Below are 20055 nucleotides of genomic sequence, written 5' to 3' on the forward strand. Positions count from 1 at the left end.
ATTTGGATATACCAAACTAGCTATGTATCCTCTTATTATCACCTCAGTTATTTTAAGAAAATAATTTATCACAGTGCATAGAAGGCATATTTGGAAATTAGAAAAATCTGTATACCATTCTTGCCTTTGACACAAACTGGGTAAATCACTTAACATCTTAGTTCTCTAAGGCAATTTGCTAAGATTATAAGTTATCAGTATGTTGATGATCTTGATTAACACAAGGAGTTTTTATACTGGGAGTTCCTACATGGAAAAAATTACAAATCTAAACAACCCGTCTCCCCACTACCGCATGTTAAATTTCATTTCCTCCCTAACTATGTTTATTCTGCCCTACTCTACAAAAGATTATTACCTTTGATGTAGAAAGCAGATGAAAAATGGGAGTTGAATAGCTCTGTTTCTATCTGTCAGCTATTATCACTACATTCTCTGCCCCTAAGCAGCCCAGCAATTCTTTCCTTTTTGATCATCTTGCTCTGAACACAGTTCCAAAAAACATTCTCATCGATCTTATCATTGTTCACATAATTCAGTCCAGTCTAGGCTTTAAAGCGCTCTTGAAACAGTTATAAATTCATGATGTTCTTGTTTTTATCTTTAATTTTATGACCAATGTGCAGTAGAATATGAGTTAGACTGCTGGGTTAAAATTTCACTTCCAACATTTGCTAAGTAAGCTGTGTGATTGAGAAAATCATTGAACTTTTCTGATTGTGTTCCTTAATTATAAAATAGGTATGACATTATTTTCCTTACATAGATGACATAAAGATGAGATGAGATAATGTATTTAAAGTGGCTTGTTAACTTTTGTTATATAAATATAAGCTATTATTTAGACTGCCTTCTATCTTATGTGTCTTTTTAAAACCTGAGAAACACCTTAGAGAAATCCAGGGGCAGTAATCTCAAATTGGATTCTAAAATCAAACTCGTTTTTTGTTTTGTTTTTGCTTTACACAAGATAGCTAAGTGATACAATGGAGAGAGTATTGGACTTGTTAGGGAGAAATGAGTTCAAACTCAACTCAGATATTTAATAGCTGTATGATCCTGTACAAGTCACTTAAGCTTCATTTGCTTACATTTTCTCATCTATAAAATGTGTGTGTTAATAATAGAATCTAACTCTCAAAGATGTCATGAGGATCAGATGAGTGCTTTACAAACTTTAAAGCAATTTAAATACAAATGCTAAATACCATTGCTATGTTCTAGGAATTGTGATAGACTCCACAGCTACCATATCCACAGTTGAGGTTCAGTTCATAAGATCATAGTTTTAGATTTATAGAATCATAATTTATGATCCAGGCAGGATTCATTTGTTTTACACATTGGAAATTTTGGCCAAGAGGCTCAATGATTTGCCTAGATTCATTTCAGTTCATAAATGTTTTAAATAGGATTTAAGACTAAATTTTTCTGGCCTCCAGATCAGTACTCTTAATGATTGTACCACTGTACCTTGGCAATATCACCAAGGCTTTACCTAAAGATGACACAAATAGAAAGTAGGAGACTATGTTATTCAGATTCTCTGACTTCAAATCTACTACTCTACTAATATTGCCCAACTGGCTGATTTCTGGAAGATCAATCTTTTCTGTTCCATTGGGAAAAGTTTCAGCTTGTTTTTAGAGAGACTGAATAAACCTTGCTGAAGATTTTTGTGTAAACCAACTTCTCTACTGCCTTTTCCCTAGAATTTATTTCCACTTTATTCCAACCAGCTGTGGGAACCTTAGGAAGGGACTGAAAGGAAGTGACTCATTAAAGCAATCAGTTAGTGGAGGCATAATCAATCATGCTGGTGACCAGTGATAATGTTGTTACCACACAGATGTTCCATCTGGTGCAGGTAATCATTTTAGTTTTGATTCATCGCATTATCAAGAAAATGGCATTATCAAGAAAAACGGGATTGTTAGTCTATTTGCAAAGGACATATGACTCAAGATCAGCTGATCAGAGTGTAGAAAATAACCCCAGTGAAGACAGTCATTACAACAATTGGAAAATGTAGGGCATGGATTTGAAATGAAGATTAGACAGAACTCGCCTTCATTCAAGCCTGATTTTCTGTATTGGTTGAATGCCTCCCTGAGTCATTTGGAAACTCAGCCACTTAATCAGGGAATGGAAATATTTAGAGTGTTTAAAAAAGAAATAGATATTACAAGAAATGTGAGAACTAGAAAAATGTATTTGATTGGCTCTCCAGTATGACTTCAATTAATTTACAGAGCTATGAACTCACATTGTAGTACATTTTCTTTGGCATCTGAACACAAATATACCTGACCAACTGAAAAGGACTCCAATGTGGCTGCTCCCTACACATTTCTTTAAGATCATTCATTGATGCTAGAGTATTTTTTTTTTTTTTTGGTATCATAGAGTTATAGCCAACTTGCTTTTTAGATCATAGAGGAAAAAACTTGATCATTATATGACATATTGAAGAAGCATGATGCTCAGAAGGAATTAGGGGAAATATTTTAGGAGATTTGAATGTTCTCTATGCCATTATGCACCTGGTGAAGAGGAATTTAAATTAGATCATTGAATACATTTACATAATAATTTAGCAACTGCCAGGATTTTTTAAAAGTCAATTTCATTTCAGTTGTGGGGTTTTCCATCCCGAGGTTTTGCATCATTAGTTGTGCCTTTGTATTCAGACTGTCATTACAAAGAAATCTTTTGCCAAATCTAGTCTAGAGAGTGGTCAATTGGCTACCCATTTGACTTTGTGTTTTCCCAGATGCTGGCTAAGGTCCAGTCCAGGTGGTTTGCTGTAATTTAAAATGTCCTGGGAGATATATAGCTCTGCCTAGGAAAATCCATAGTGCAAAGTGGAGGGGGGCAGGGTTGATGGCAGAGAATCATGAACTGAAAAGATCTCAAGAAGCTAGAGACCAAGTCTAATTAATATCACTGTTTTTAATAGAACTAAATGTTTTATTCCAATGCCTTATTTTAATGTGGATATAATCCTGAGTTTTCAAAAGCAATTTTCATATACTGAAAGTTCTGGCAGGAGCTATAAAGCTAGGAAGTCTTTGATAACAGTCTTGGAAGCAAAGGTATATGTTAGCAATAATTGAGGAGATGGAGGAATGTAGCTGAGACTCCGGGAGGACTTCTGAGGATTCATTCACACCCAGTCAGGGAAGGAGCATGAATTAAAGTTAAGGAGGAAACCATATTTGGTGCAGACATACCATGTCAAACTGACCCATTTTTTGAGGTTCACAATATATTATATGGGAGACCAGGAGAATAATTAGTAACTAATGTAGTGTGATAGAAATAATATTTGATTATCAGTCAAAGACTTATTTTTAACTTCTGGTTAAACTACTATCTATCTAGGTGAACTCTGGCAAATCATAACCTCTTGAGGCTCTTGACAAATGAGGATATTATGATACATGGCATCTAACCCTTCTAGTTCTAAATATTGTCATTCTAAATACCATAATATGTACTCATATGAGTATATGTCAGTCAATAAGCATTTTATTAAGCATTGTGTTGATCTCTGGAGATATGAAGAAAGGCAAAATTCAATTTCTTCTTTCAAGAAAACAACCAAAGAACCAAGTACAAACAAGATAGATAAAGGATGAATTGAATATAATCTATATCAGAAAGTCATTTGCATTAACAGGGTTTTGGAAAGGTTTCTTGTAGAAGGTGGGATTTTAACTGGGACTTGAAGGAAGCCAAGGAGCCAGGAAGTAGAGAGGAGAAGAATTAGGAGACAACCCTTGAAAATGCTAGTTGACAGGAGATGGAGTACTGTATATGAGGAACAGCAAGGACTCTAGTGTCAGTGGACTGCAATGTGTATTGGAGCAAGTAAGGTCAAAGAAAATTGTAAAGGTAGAAGGGGACCATGTAATGAAAGACCCGAATGTCAAACAGAGTAATTTATATTTGTCCTGGAGGTGATAGGAACTACTGGAGTTTATTGAAGAGAGAATTAACAAGGCCAGATCTGAGCTTTAGAAAGAACAATTTGATAGAAAAGGACTTGGCAACAAGGTAGATAAGGAGTGTGGCCATAAGGGAGGAGGCAAAAGTGATGTCTAAACTGGGGGGTTTGGGGGTTTACAATGGCATCAACAAAAATAGGGAAATTCAGAACGGGGGTAGCTTGGAGGAATGAAAATAATTTACATTTCGAACCTATTGAGTTTAAGATGTATGAATATCCAATTAAAGATCTGCAATAGGCAGTTGCAGACACAATTTCAAAGATAAGGAGAGAAGTTAGAACTGGATAACAATCTGAGAATCACTGTAATAAACATGGTAACTGAATATTCTTTAGATGATGGTATCAGCAAGTGAAATGGTATAAGGGGAGAAATGAAGAGGATCCAGAGCAGAACCAAAATTTGACCAATGTAACCTAGATGAAGACTCAGCAAAAGCATCTGAGAAGGTGCAGTCAGGGAGGCAGGAGGACTACCAAGAGAAAGTAGTATCTAAAAAAAACCCTAGAGAGAAAAGAATATTAAAGAGAAGAGGGTTATCATTTACAGAAATCAAGAACAAAGAGAAATGAGAAAATGGTTTTAGATTTGTCAATTAAGAAATCATTTGTGTTTTTGGAGAGTTGTTTCAGCTGAATAATGAGTTTGGAAGTCAGATAAAATTATGAAGAGAGTGAAAAAAAGAAAGTAGAAGTATCTTTTATAGGTAGTCTTCTCAAGGATTTTAGCCCTCAAAGGGAACAGAGATATAAGATGGCAGCAGGGATCAATGGATCAAGGGAAGGATTTTTTGGAAGATGGAAGAGATATATTTGTAGGCAATAGAAAAGATGAAAACAAGTGAAAGAGTGGGAATGGATGATAGAGGGGGAGATCTGTTGGAAAAGATGGGTTGGAATTGTGTATTAAATGGTTAGTGTTTGCAAGGAGAAAAGTGACCTCTTTATGGGGATATAGGGGTGAAGGAGAAAATGATGGCAAAAGACATCTGAGTGATGTCAGATGAGAAAAAGGGGAATAGAGTTCTTGGAGGATGGGAAAACAGAGAACTATGGAATGTTTGAGGAGGACTGAAAAAAGTGGAAAAGCTTCTGGTGACTGGAATAAGTGAGTTGGGTAGGATACACAAAAGGATTGCTCTACTTGAGTCATAGCCTAGTAGAGATTGTAAAACTTGAATTTATAGTGGACCCAATCAGCTTCATTGTGTGATTTTCTCCAGCTTTAATCAACATTGCAAAAGTAGAAACAAAGATAATGGATGATGAGAGTGATCCAAGGATTAGGGCAAAAATCAGGAACAGGTTTATAGAATCAAAGACTTAAAAGAAAAAACGATAATGTAAAAATATATATATCCAGCTAAGTAGATATAGATAGATGTGTATAACTAATATATAATGTAACATATGCATATTTTGATGTCATTTTGTAACTTTTAAGATACTACCACAAAAATACTACTTTAATAAATAGATGATTTTAAAATAGGTATTAGCTATTCTCATGTTAATGTAATTTTCTGAAGTCCATGAGTATTGTAACTGTCCATCTAGCCACCAAAAAATGTGAAATTTTCTTTGGAGTAACAAAATAAGGTATTGATTATTAATTTCTATTAGGACACTCTTTTTCTACAGATGTACTATCTCTTTTTTAAAAATGTGTATATATTTTATGTGGGTATCTGCTGTATCCCTCCTAGATTTGAGCCATTGTCTTGCTAGTGGAGGAGAGACAGAGGCTGATGACCTTGCATAACTCTGCCTTACTTAAATGTAATTCATGCAAAAATTAAGATAACATCCTCATGATGTCATTGGTCCTTTTCAAGAATCACACATGAACAACATCCCTCCTAGAAAAAACATTAGTTTCTTTATGGCAGGGACTTTTTTTTTTTTTTTTTTTTGCCTTCTAGTATTTGCGTAATAGTATGCATATAATAAATGTTAATTAGGTTAAAAGTTCTTGAGAAAAGGCAAATTTCAGTCCAAACTCTGTCCAAAACAGTACCTATTTTAAATTAGGCCCAAATAATGAGAATTGTTCAAATTTGCTAATGTAAGTTGGGAAGTTTAAGAAGATAATTTTGTAAATGGCACTTTCATTTTTTTTTATTTTTATCTTTGAATTTTTAATGTCAGCACATTCCTAATTAGGATAACAATTACTAGTGCAGTTAATGATAGATGCATGGTTATGTGGGAGTATTTCAGGTAATAAGCAAGGTATTTTAACTCATTAATTGCCAATGATGAATTTCATTTTTCTAGATTATCATAATGTTTTTTGTTCAAGTTTGTGAAGTTGGAATATCCTTTCTGTGAACTGTAAGTGCCCATGAATTATGCTCAGGGCTGCAAGTTCTTAGTATATTATATATTTTAAGTTAAATGCCAAAAAAAAAAAAAAAAACTTAAAAAACCCAAGGTGAATTCTTCAGAAGAACCTGTAAAATCCTTTAACATCTATCTGAGAGAGTACGGCCATGCATGATAGATGAGGCTGCTTTATTGGACTTCTCTCTTATGTCACTCTCCTCATTAAAGGCATTAGAGAAGGTCACTGGGATTCAAGAGTTTAATCAAGGAGAGAATCACTCATAAACTAAAATGAGGCTGACAACAGAGTCCCTGTTTGAAGTATTTCTAAATGTTCATCTGTCATATCTTTCAATGCATCCCTTCTTTCTGATTACATTAAAATCACCTCGGGTCCAACTCTCATCACCACTTTCCTAGATTATTGCAACAGATTTCTAAATTGTCATTTTGAGATATACTTAAATACATTGGATCCCTTTTTCAATTCGATTCAATACCAGGATGATCCCAGGTTCACAGAATCTCAAAATTGGAAGGAGTTCAGGAAATATCTAATCCAACCCATATCCAATAAAAAAAATTCCCTTGAAATCACATTAGACAAGTATCTTCATAGAACAATTTCTTTCTATCTTTGGGGGCCAAGCAGAATAGGTTTGAAAATTTCATTAAAATCACAGGCCTTCAAATATATGAACACAGTTATGCTTAGTGTGTCCAGTTTGAAAGCTGCAGCAAATCTTCCTTCACCTCTTTTGCCCCTCTTCTAGCTCGGTGCACGTCATGGGATTAACTGTGAAGCAAATCCTTTGTACCAGTTTTACAGATAAGAATGCTAAAACTCAGAAAGGTAAGCATTAGGGCTGAATTCTGGTATCTTTTGCTCACTCTGTCTGCATGTCCTAGATTTTTAACCTGCTATGGACCCTGACTTCTGGTAGTCTCAGAATTGAAAGGAAGCCTGGAGACGAAAAGAGAAATCATTTTTTTTCAATGGCCCCACAGAGAGTCATCCAGTCTCTACTTCAACACATTAACAAATTTGTGAGGCAGCCCAATTGTGATTTAGGACATCTGTAATTATTAGAATATTCTTCCTTATGTTGAAAAATTATTATTGATGTAATTCCTAATCACTTACGCAGTTCTGCCTTGCGAAGCATCAAAAAACAAGATAACTTTTTCCTCCACTGACCAATGGTGATGGGACAGGGACACAATAATAAGTAATATTCCTAAAGGACTTCACAAGACAGCATAGAATAATGTATAAATCCAGCCTTAGAATCAGAAAGACTTGAGGTCAAGTCCTATTGCTAACATATATTGGCTGTTTGACCCTCAGCAAGTTATTTTACTCAGGTAACCCTCTGATCCAGTAAGTTAGGAAAATGTTACTAATTCACACCGAAGAGATGAGAGATCATCCTCCTACCCCACCCAATGAAATTGCAGGGGCAAGCAATCATGTTTTACAGTTTTTGAAGCATATTACAACCTTTAACTCATGTCCTCCCTCCCCATAACAAATCTTCTATTCTCTAAGATAAATATCCCTAGTTCCTTCAAACATTACTCATACCACCCAATTTCCCAACCTTTTATCATTCCGGCTACCCTCCTCTGGGCACAGTCCAATTTGTCAGTGTCCTTTTAACCCACAATAAAATATAGTGCCCAGAAATGCATATAATTCTTAAGCCCTGTTATACCTGCTTGCCCTTCAACCCCTTGTTCATGCCATTCCCTGCTAATGAATGCCCCCTAGCATTGCCAGTTTTTCTGCTCTGGGGACCAACTCACCTAGGTTTGCACATGGCCCTGGATCGACATGTTGTTCAGAGGGAAGAGTAGCACTATTTTTTTTTTTTTTTTTGCTTTCTGAATGGATTTTCCTGTTAAAAACCCACAATAAGGTGTAGATATTTTAATGACCAACCACATTTAACTCATTATGATTCTTCAAGTTCATTAAAACAAAATATATTGTTGCTTTAAAGGGATTCAGATAATTTAAGAACGAACCTCAGAATATCAATAAATATCAAAAACTGTTAAATAAATGACATATCTACCTGAGAATGAGGATGAACTTTCCTGAAACTGAAACAAGAGGCCTGCCACTGTCCCTCCCCACTGGTTAGCCTCCAGCTTTGTACACCTTGGCTAGACTAACAACTCTCACCCTGTTGTAAATATTTGCCTGAAATTCATTCATCCCATCCATTCATTCATTCAACCAACACTTATTAAGTACCTTGATGATATGAGAAGATGCCAAAATCCTTTTGTATCTCTTTAGATACTATTTTCAACTTTTTTCATTTTTTCTTTCTTGTGGTTTTCCCCCTTCGTTCTTATTTTTCTTTTCCAATATAACATACCAAAATATGTTACAATGGTGGCATATATATAGCCTGTATTAGATTGCTCTCTAGCATGGCGGTAGTAAGGGAGGAAGAAAAAATTGGAACTCAAAATTTACAAAAATGAATGTTGAAAACATCTGCAAATGTAATGGGAAAATATATACTATTAAAATAAAATTTAAAAATCAAACAAACTTGAGTACTGATCTTTGTTGAATTATACAGTAGCTCAGGAACTCAATGACCTTCTTTGTAAACTGAAGGCATTAGACTAGATGAGCTCTAAAATAATTTAAAAACCTCATTCTGGCATTGTATAAACAAAACTTTGAAAATTAAGCACAACATACTTCTTATTTTTTGGTATTATACTAGTCTACAGAGGACAGACAGCTTAGTGCAGTAGAAAGTATATTAGTTTTGCAGTTTGGAGTTCAAGCTTGACTTCAGACACTTCTAAACTATGTGATCTTGGAAAAATTTCTTAATCTTTCTCAATCTCATTTTCTTCACCTGTAAAATCAAAGGCTGGGACAAGATGATTGCTAGGTTTTTTGTTCAGGTTTTTGCTGTTGTTAATAAATTATTTTGGTTGTGATCAACTCTTCATGATCCCATTTAGGGTTTTTATGACAAAGATACTGAAGTGGCTTGTAATTTCCTTTTCCAGTTCATTTTACATATGAGAATACTGAAGCAAACAGGGATAAGTGACCCACCCAGGGTCACACAGCTAGTAATTGCCTGGGCTGGGATTCTAACTTGTCTTCCTGACTACAGGCCCGGTTGCCCTAGGCTTAAGGTTCCTTACACCTCTAATTCCATGATCCTGAATGAATATTTGGTCACTTGGTTTGCTAAAATCCCTTCTGAACCTAGTATCCTCTCAAAATCCCCTATGATAAATAGTCTTGCAAAGAAACTGAATCTTCAGATGATGCTCTCATCTCTAAAATGTCAAAGTATCCCTATCAAGGATAGCTGTTCAATAATTTTACTTCAAATTCACTTCTGCCAGAACTTGTTTCTAAGCTTTATATAGGTGTGATGGACAGAGTTTATTTCAAGAAATGGAAGTTAGCATCACTAAAACTAGGAATGCCTTTATTTGAGTTGTTCCAGCCTTCATCCCCACAGCCTGTTGTCAGACTCTTAAGGAGCCTTTCTTTTCGGAGCTTCCCAAACAAACTCTCCTAACTTTAATGGAACTAATTAATCATTTTCCATGGCAATTGTCAAAGCATCTCTTGCCTGTCTCCTTCTGACACTTTCTACATAGCAACATTTCATTTGAAATGAGGAATGACTGATCCAGAAGACATTGCTTTGTTTCTTTAAGTAATGGATTGGTTTTCTTATGGTTCAACAGTTTTTTTTTTTAATTTTGTTTACAGACTCTGTAAACAGAAAGCCCTTAAAGTTTTGCCTCCCTAAAGCCCTTAAAAGTTTTGCCTCTCAAAGTCCTCAAAACCCATGTGTATATCATATAAAGGGAAAGTAACAAAAATGAAAGTTTTCCATAAGGGAGCAAAAGAAAATCAAAATGCCAGACTCTAAAGGTTTCAAAGACTCTTTCCCAGCTTAAAGGGAGGAAAGCTTATTCCAAAATATTGTTGCCTTAAATGTGGATCAGTGAAAGTCAGGTAGACTATGAGTCGGCTGGTCTGTTCTTACCGATTCTGAATTTAAAGAGATTGAATCTGTGATGAAAAATTTTAACAATGAAATGAATGCCCTGTGTTCCCTGACATTCAGGGAGTTAGAAAAATGACCCTCAACTCCCTTTAGTTCTTAGACTTCCAATGATTCATGATTGAGATTCTTTTTACTGATATTATCATCAACACACACATATACATATATATTTTATAGGTATGCAAACATACATATAAAATCTCAGTTTTCAGGGTCATATATACGTATATTATTGATATATTTTACATATCTATACATATATCCACATAGATCTCACTCTGCAAATCTTGAAGAGGTATGTGTAGATACATAGATAGATGGATAAATAGATGATAGATGAATAAACAGATGTTAGATAGATGAATAGATAGTAGATAGAAAGTAGATAAATAGTAGATAAATGAATAGATAGATTAATAGTAAACAGATAGATAGTATAAAGATACAGACAGATAGTCTCATTTGAGCCTCAACATCCCTGTGGTGTAAGTAGTCATTTTATAAATGAGAAGAATGAGGTCAAGAAAGGTTAAGTGACTTATCCTGGGTGCCATAACCAATTATCTGAGGCAATCCTTGAACTCAGGTCTTCTTGATCCTAAATATAATATTTTATCCATTGTTTAATTAGATTCCCTCATCTAGCACAAATGTTACTTAGCTACCAGATTTTTAAAGCATAAAAGTTAAATAACATTTTAGAGGAGAGATTTTGAATGTTTTTGCAAGGTTGTTCCCCTTCCTCACCTCATGTTACTCACAGTGCCCCCTCCCTTTGATAGTCTGCCTTGGAGATCTCTAGGTAATGTATGAACCACAGTTGAGGTACCAGAAAGTGATCATCTCTTGTCCTTCCTCTTGTTGCCTCTTTAGTTTCCAGAACCTTTTTGGTGATTTCCTGTTCTGTCAGTGTCCTTGACTCCATATCTTATAAAAGAATTAGCCCTCTTTTTGTGAGATCGATTCCTACAAGGCCATGATCTTGGAGAAAATACCCACATATTGATGCATTTCATCTACAGAAATAAAGCAGAATAATAATTTTTGCATTTCCTCTCTTCCTTCCTTCCTCCCTCCATCCCTTCTTCTCTTCCTTCATCCCTCCCTTTTTCCCTCTCTCCCTTCTTTCCTTTTGTTCTTCCCTTCTCTTCCATCACTCCTTCACTTCCTTCCTTCCCTTTTTCCTTCTTCCTTTCTTCCTTTTCCTTTCTTCTTTCCTCTCTCTTCCTTCCTTCCCTTACTCTCTACTTCCTCCTCCTCCTCCTTCTCCTCCTCCTCCCCCTCTTCCTCCTCCTCCTCCTCCTCCTCCTCCTCCTCCTTCTTCTTCTTCTTCTTCTTCTTCTTCTTCATCTTCTTCTTCTTCTTCCTTTCTCTCTCTCTCTCTCTCTCTTTCTCTCTCTCTCTCTCTCTGTCTTCTTATATTCAGATCAATGTGGGAGCAGCCAGAATGGCAATTACATATTAAAGTCAGAAGGTGTCTAATAGAACAGATGGAAGAACAGAGGAAAGCTTCAAGTTAACTCAGAGGCACTGACATAAATTAAAGAAGAAAGACACTCATTAGGTTAGCCACCCTCTGTCTGTGGTTGTCTTTACAAGTGACATAGGACAAAATGGTCTAAGAGAAGATTTGTTGACTCACATAAATAAATTTGTCTCAGAGGTAAGACAAGTTTTAGTGGATAATTAAGTTCTTAATTTTTTTTTTGTGAAAGTTAAGTTAAAATAAGCTGTAGTGGATAGAGAGTTGGTTCAGCAAAAGGAAGAGATAACTTCAAGTCAAGCTTCTGACACATATAGATTATGTTACTCTAGGCAAGCTGCTCAGAGTAATGCTTTAAAACTTCAGAGATGGTATAATCATGCCTTGCTAGACAAGGTTCCCTCCCCCAGAAATTTCCTATACTAATAACAACATAGATATAGTCCCTATTCCTATTTCTATCTTAAGTCTTATTGAGAAGTGATGTACAAAGGTGATCATGAAATATAAGTGATATTTGTAATCAACACAAATATCAGTCTCTCCAGGCCTGATTCACACTCTGACAATAACCAGAACATTTAGCTCATAGATTTCAAGGTCAAAGGGTCTTCCAGATGTTATCTAATCCAAAACCCCCATTTTGTAGATGCAGAAACCTTTGCTCCAAGAGTTTTTATATTTTCTCTAGGGTTACACAAGTAGTAAATTCCAAAGATTCCAAATTCAGCATTCTTTCCATGGTAATAAACTGTGACACATTCGTGTTGTGACCACCTTTTCTTTGTTCATTGCATTTTTTCCATTTCACAAATTCTTGTTTTTCAACAAATTGTTTTTTTTTTTTCATATCTGTTTTCTAAGGAGGTATATGCTTTTTCCATTTCATCAAATATATTTTTAAAGGCGTTTTCTTCAGATAATTTCTGGTTTTCCTTTTCCATATACTTTTGCAAAGATCTCATTTCCTTTCTTCATTTTTCTTCTAGTTCTCTTTTAAAATCTTTTTTGAATTCTTCCAAGAGAACCTTGTGAAATGAGGAACTACTCATACCGCCCTTTGGGATTTCATTTGGAGATGATTTGCCTTTAGCATCCTCAGGGTTTGAGGTCTGTTCTTCTCTTTCTTCATAAAAATATCTATGGTCAGAGTTCTTTTTGCTTTTTTGCTCATTTTTTTTAAAAAGGTTGAGGTCTGCTCTTAAGGTAAAGGGGTGTCAGCTGCTTTAGCATGCCCTGGGGCTTATGCTGCTGACTGACTTTCTGGTGCTGTGTAGGTATGGCTGGTCCCATATTTTTCTAGAATTCTGAGGCTCATTATTTACCTTTTGTATTTGTTTTGGATGTCTCACAGCTAATCTGCTGATCCACTGGCTTGTAACTAGGACAGAGTAGTTTAAGAGTCTCCTAGTACATTCCCTGATGTGCAATGCTAAGTGCCCTAGCTCCCTGTCCCAACTCCCTGTGCTTCATCTGTGCAAAATTGAAACAGATCTTTTCTGAAGTTTTTCCAAAGTTTCTTCTTCTAGAAATTTGTTATACTACAAATATTTGTAGGTTCTGTCACTCTACAACCAAACCAGTTCAAAGGCTCGATCTAGTGTTGATCTGAGGATGCTAAGATGTGGCACTTGCCACAATTATTTCAAATATTTTGCTACTATCATTTTAAAACATGTGTTTAAACAAGAAAAATAAAAGTTATAATTCATCAACATGTTGCTACCACTTCCCTTAAATATGCATTTTAATAGATTTTAATGCTCATCTTACTTTATCTCTTCATCATTTTTGATACTGCTAATCCCTTCTTAAATATTTTTCTTCTTTAGGTTCTTTTTCTTCTTTAGGTTCTGTGAATTTCTTGTCTCCTGGTTCTTCTTCTTGTCTAACAACCCCATCACCATAAATTTCCAGCCCCCAAATTTTAAGTATTTTGCCTAACTGACCCTTTTTTCTGGTCACATTCTTACGTTTGACAATTTCATCCACTCTCATGGATTCAATTGCCACCTCTTCTTTATAGCTGATTATCAAAATTCTAAATAATAACCCCAACCTCTCTTTTGATCCACTTGTTTGTGAGGCATTTCCATCTATCCATCTAAAAGACATTTCAAACTCAACATGTCCAAAAAGGAACTTGACGTCTCCCCTACTAAGTTCATGAAATCTCTAAATGTCTTAATTTCTATTGAGAAGAACACTATCCTTTCATTTACCTACATGGAAAACACAGGAGTAATTCTTTAATCTTCATTCCTTCTCATTCCTCATATTAAATTGGTTATTAATTTTTATAATACTGCCTCTTTGATATCTCCTGGCAATCCACCATGTCCTCATTATCACTTCCCTTTTCACTCTTGAATCTTCCTAGTTTCTTCTCTCTATCCTTTGCTCATTCTTAATGCTATTTTACCTTCCTTAATCTTCTCTGATTTTGTTCCACTTTCAAACCTAAAGGTGAACATAGATGCGGCCACTGTTCCTTTAAATTTGGCTTTAATATCCAATGGGTCTTCACAAATTTGAAGTCAGAGTGACTTCACTAGACCTAATTCATTCAATAAACCTATCTAATTCCCTTCCTCTTCTTCTCTCTCTCTTTTTTTGGAGGTGGGGAGGCAATCAGGGTTAAATGACTTGCTCAGAATTCCACAGGTACCATGAGACTAGATTTGAACTCAAATCCTCCTGACTCCAGGCCTGGTGTTCTATTCATTGTGCTCCCTAGTTTTCCCCAAACTCATCTCACTTAAATACATCTCATCTCATTTTCTTTTATTCAAACTGGAAGAAGTGCCTACTCCTCCCTTATGTCATATGAAGTAGATCATTATGTATAAATGTATAGAACATCTTCATGTATAGAGGAAAATTCTGGGAGAAATTTTAAAAGTCTTAAAAATAATGGATGGCAATAAAATCACTATTAGTCCCAATTCTCAAAGAATCCCAGGGACATTCAAGTGACTAGCCAGATACTTCTATTGCTTCCAATCCTATGAAAACACTTCCTTCTATGGTCAATCTATTGTCCTGTGGGTTAATTTTCCCTTGTGGAATTACATTCATATATAATTCCTTCATTTACACTTATTTGTGCAAGACAGTGCATTAATTGCATAAAGCCCTAGAATTTAAAGGCTTCCTAAGTGAGCACACATATGGGGTAATTAATCAATCAAAGGATTTAATAAACACTTATTATTTGTTAGGCACTGAGTTAAGTGTTGGGGATGTAAAGAAATACAAAAATGTCTCCTACCTTGAGGGAGCTTACATTTTATAAGACTTCAGGGACTCTGCCTCATGTTGAGCTGAGTCTTGAAGAAATCCCATAGAGTTCTAAATCCATGATCCAAATAGCTCCTCTCTTGAGTATGGAAATGGAATTCATACTTTGTAATGAAGATTTTAAGAGAATTCAGCATGTCCTTCTTAATGCCAGTGTCATAACTGTCATTGGGGAAGTGAGTTAGAGTTATTTCCAAGTCTCAAAATGAAGTTAAAAATAACTCTCCTAGGAAGAAACAAGAGTCACATGTTGTCTTTAAAAGATAGATGAAAATAGATCATCTTCCAAGCCTTTTCCATATGATCTCAGATAAACATTTACATATGTTAATTCTATATGCTTCATAAACTCTGGCAGAAGGAAATGCAGCTCCTAAATAGACACATTATTATATAATTGCCTTATTTCCTGATACATATTGGGTGTGATTATTTCAGAAAACATAGCAAGGAAAATCATATTTATCTCTGATAAATACATCCTGTATATTTTCAATGGATTGGTATGGATCGCTATAATAATTTAAAAGCACATATGGTTCAAGAAAAAAACAAATTGCCAAGGGTGAGAAAAAATGACTTTCAATTTCTTGTGTGTTCTTCCCGAGCTGGAATAGAACACCCAATTGCCAAGGGCTTTCACACCTCTTCATTAGTGTCATTAACAATTCTTCATCTGCTTCCAGAATTTGTAAAAACCATGGAGAGCTGTCAGGGAGATTGCAAATCAAATGTAACTCCTGTTCCAATGTTATGAAAGAGATTCACTAATGAGCCATTTTAAGGTCTTTTGTGTGCAGAGGGGAGTGGGTTGCAGAGTCCATATTAATACCCAGTAGACAATTTTGATCTCTAGCTCATCCTTTTTTCTTTTCACTTTTGCCCTTCCATTAAAATGATGAAAAATGTGATAATGATACTTGTATTGATGTAAATCCTTTCAAGCTCAGAACCCTTTACAGACATGACTTTGCTCATCATTCATCTTGATTACCTTCGTTTCTCCCATGAGTACAAAAGTTCTCTGTATTTTGATGAAGCTATGATCTCATGGATATAGGTTATTTCTTCTATTGGTACAGATTGGTGTCCATCCAAGTCTGCCCATGCTGTGTGATTCTTGTCCATGGGCTTCCATAAGTTCATCATGTGAGGTATACACAAAGACCTTGGGTCATTCCTCAATTACTCATGATATCACAAGGACAATATCTGATCTCATTGATTGTTCATCAATAATCCCTTGCTTTTACCACGCGAAGTTTTTTAAAACATAGTTCTTTAGGGGCATCTTTTATACTACTTTCTTATAATTCATATGCTCACCATGTGCCACTTCATTGTCCACTGTGGGATTCATTTTCCATTCTTTAGAGACTGCATTTTTTTCATAATTATAACTTTTTATTGACAGAACCCATGCCTGGGTAATTTTTTTACATTATCCCTTGCATTCACTTCTGTTCCGATTTTTCCTCTCCCTCCCTCCACCCCCTTCCCTAGATGACAAGTAGTCCTATACATGTTAAATATGTCACAGTATATCCTAGATACAATATATGTGTGCAGAACTGAACAGTTCTCTTGTTGTACAGGAAGAATTGAATTCAGAAGGTAAAAATAACCCAGGAAAAAAATGCAAACAGTTTACATTCATTTCCCAATGTTCTTTCTTTGGGTGTAGCTGCTTCTGTCCATCATTGATCCATTGGAAGTGAGTTATAGATTGTGTTTTCTAATGAAAGAGAATGAATATAGTGTCAGATATCAGCTGCACACCTTTTGCTACTCCCCCCCCAAAAAAAACCCCTCTATGCCAGAGAGAAGAGGTAGAAGATAGATTTCTGTGATAGTGAAGAAAGCACTGGCATTGGCTTGAATCCTACCGCAGACTCTCATTTGTTTTATGACTCTGAGCAAGTCCCTAAATCTCTCTGGACCTCAGTTTCCTTATCTATAAAATGAAGGATCTGAATCATCTCTAAGACAGATAAAAGTAGCTACAAATCAGGACACCATTTTCTTTTGATTGTCTAGACTTAAGAAAAAGTAAGACCTGATGTGGATTAAATTTAAAAGTGTGTACCTATTTTTTACTCCCAATCACCACCTTCTGCCAAATTGGCCCTTTTTTTCCATTGTGAGTTCATTCTGAAGCCTCAATTTTGTGGGTGAGTGGGCAGACCACCTACCCATCATTATCCTCCTACCTTTTCTCCTAACTTTCTGGCTTTCTTTAAGCACACCACTGGTGAGGTCTCATCCCATCACTGCCCACAACCCTGATGCCTCTTCACTTTGGTGAATTAACTAGCCAATCAACTCTGTGTCTTCTTGTCCTGTATTATCCCCTCAACTGACCACTTCCTTCTTCCATTAGAAGAGTTCCTTCTGAAACCTCCATTTTGTGAATGTGCCTAGGACCCCCAGCCTTTAGTCCCCTCTGAGTTCTACTAATAACTTTTCGATTTTCAAAACAATGTCTCTGCCCTGGGTACCTTCATGCTTCCCCACACACCTTTCAGTAAACTTTTATGTGCTGTCTTCCCCCAATGGAATGTAAGCATCTTGAGGGCAGGGGCTACAAGATCTTTTAACTTGTATTTGTAATCACTTAATAAATGCTTTTTCCTCACTTCCATCCCTTCTATTCTCTGTCTCTGCCTGCAGGTGTCTGCATGTCTCTATCTTTTTCTCTTTCCTTCTCTGTCTCCCTCTCCCCTTCCGGCCTCTCTGTCTCTGCCTCTCTGTGAGTCTCTCTCTCCTTTCCTTTCTCCCTCCTTCTTTCCCTTCCTCCTTCCTTTCTTTACCTTCTTCCTTTTCTCCCTCTCTCCCTCCTTCCTTCCATTCTTCTTTCTTCCTTCTATCCTCCCTTCCTTCTATTCTTCTTTCCTTCCATCCTTCTTTCCTTCTAATTCTTCCTCCTTCCATCCTTCTTTCCTTCTAATTCTTCCTTCCTTCCATACTTCTTTCCTTCCATTTTTCCTTCTTTCCATCCTTCCTTCCTTCTATTCTTTCTTCCTTCTTTCCATCCTTTCTTCCTTCCTTCCAAACTTCTGATTTTTTCCTTGAAGGAAGTATGTAACATATGCATAGGGCCAGGATCAGACCTATGATTTTATTGATGGGGATTTCTCCTAGATGAAGAAAATGTTTTAGTGATGCAAATTGGTATCTTCTCTTCATATTTCTCTGCAGCTCTCATTGTAGAGATTTGTCTTGGTCACTGAGATTAAATGACTTGCCACAATTCCATAGCCAGCATGTATCAGAATCCTCAGTTTTCCTGGCTCCAAAATCAGCTCAATATTCACTATCCCCCACACACATCTGTTTCTAATATATAGGTGTACATATATAGACAATACACACAAATAACTCATAAATACATATATAAATATGTATATATATATATATGTGTATATATTCATGTATGTACAACTCTGACATAAACATATATTAAAGAGATATGCACATGTGTATTTTTATATATTCATATATGTATATATACACGTATAGTTAAATATACATATATATGATATATTTCTGTGTTAAACATATACATATATTATACACATTGATCTTCCTCAAAGGCAGTTTTGACCTTTTACTTTCCTATCCATTAAGTACAAGTAGCTCCCTATTGTCTCAAAGATCAAATAACTAAAATTTAGACTTTCAAAGCTCTTTATAACTCAGTCCTTTCCTACCTTTCCAGTGTTCTTTTATCTTATTCCCCTCCTTATGTTTCTTGTGATCCAGTTACACTGGCCTCCTTGAGATGCCACATCCCATTTCCCAACTGAAAATTTTCACGGTTCTCCCCCATACCTACAACTTTTTCTCCCTCCTCAAGTTTCCTAACTTCTTTCAGATCTCAGTTAAAATTCTACCTTCTTGCAAGGAATCTTTCCCCGCCTTCCTTAATATTGACACCTCACTTCTATTAATTATATCCAATTTATCCTAATATATCTTGCATGTATACTTTTTTCTGTATGTTATATTCCCCTATTAAAATGAGTTTCTTGAGAGTAGGAACTTTTTATTTCATTTCTGTTTTTCCAGTACCTCACACATAGTAGGTGCTTATTCACTGACACTAATTACATGAAACTTTTAAGTTCTCTACAAGCCCTATCCCCTTTAGTCTCTTAATCCCTAATAAAACATATATTTCTTCCATCCTCTCCAATTCTGACACACCAAACTCACTAAATAGTATACTACAGTTTTGACTTGTTCAGAGGCACCTATTAAATCCTTCATAGAAGCTCCCAATTTCTCATTCTCTGCAGCAGATGGGACAGGTAACCAGCAGTTATCTTGATAGTGATCCTTTTGTTGACAGTCTTCATAAGCCAAGGACAAAATTGGAAGTTCCTATGCCCCACTCTGCTGTGCTGCTTATAGCCTTTAAACATTCCCTTGAAAAGAGAAGTGTTGGTTTTGTAGCAGCAGAATTAAACCATATATTGATAATATGAGAGAAATTTATCTCCAAGACAAATATGCAAATCACTGTTCATCAAAATGGGGATTAGCTTTATCTGATAACCACTTTGCATGAATCACTTAGCAGCACACACTTTTTAAAATTAAATCTTATTTTTTTAAAGATTCTGCTTCCTCTTTCTTCTACCTCATCCTTACCCCTATGTAAAAAAAAAAAAGAAAAACATAATCTATAACTATATACAGAAATGTATACTTAAGCAAAATTAAAAAATATATATTTCTTTGGCTATAAAATGTACATGTATGTGTATATATATTAAGGTGTGTGTATATATATATATATAGTTATAGTTATAGTTATACCCAAATATAGGAATATAAACAGATGAATATATACAAAACACATATAA

This window comes from Sarcophilus harrisii, chromosome 3 (genome assembly GCF_902635505.1).
Source record: "Sarcophilus harrisii chromosome 3, mSarHar1.11, whole genome shotgun sequence".
In the NCBI taxonomy this organism is placed as follows: Eukaryota; Metazoa; Chordata; class Mammalia; order Dasyuromorphia; family Dasyuridae; genus Sarcophilus; species Sarcophilus harrisii.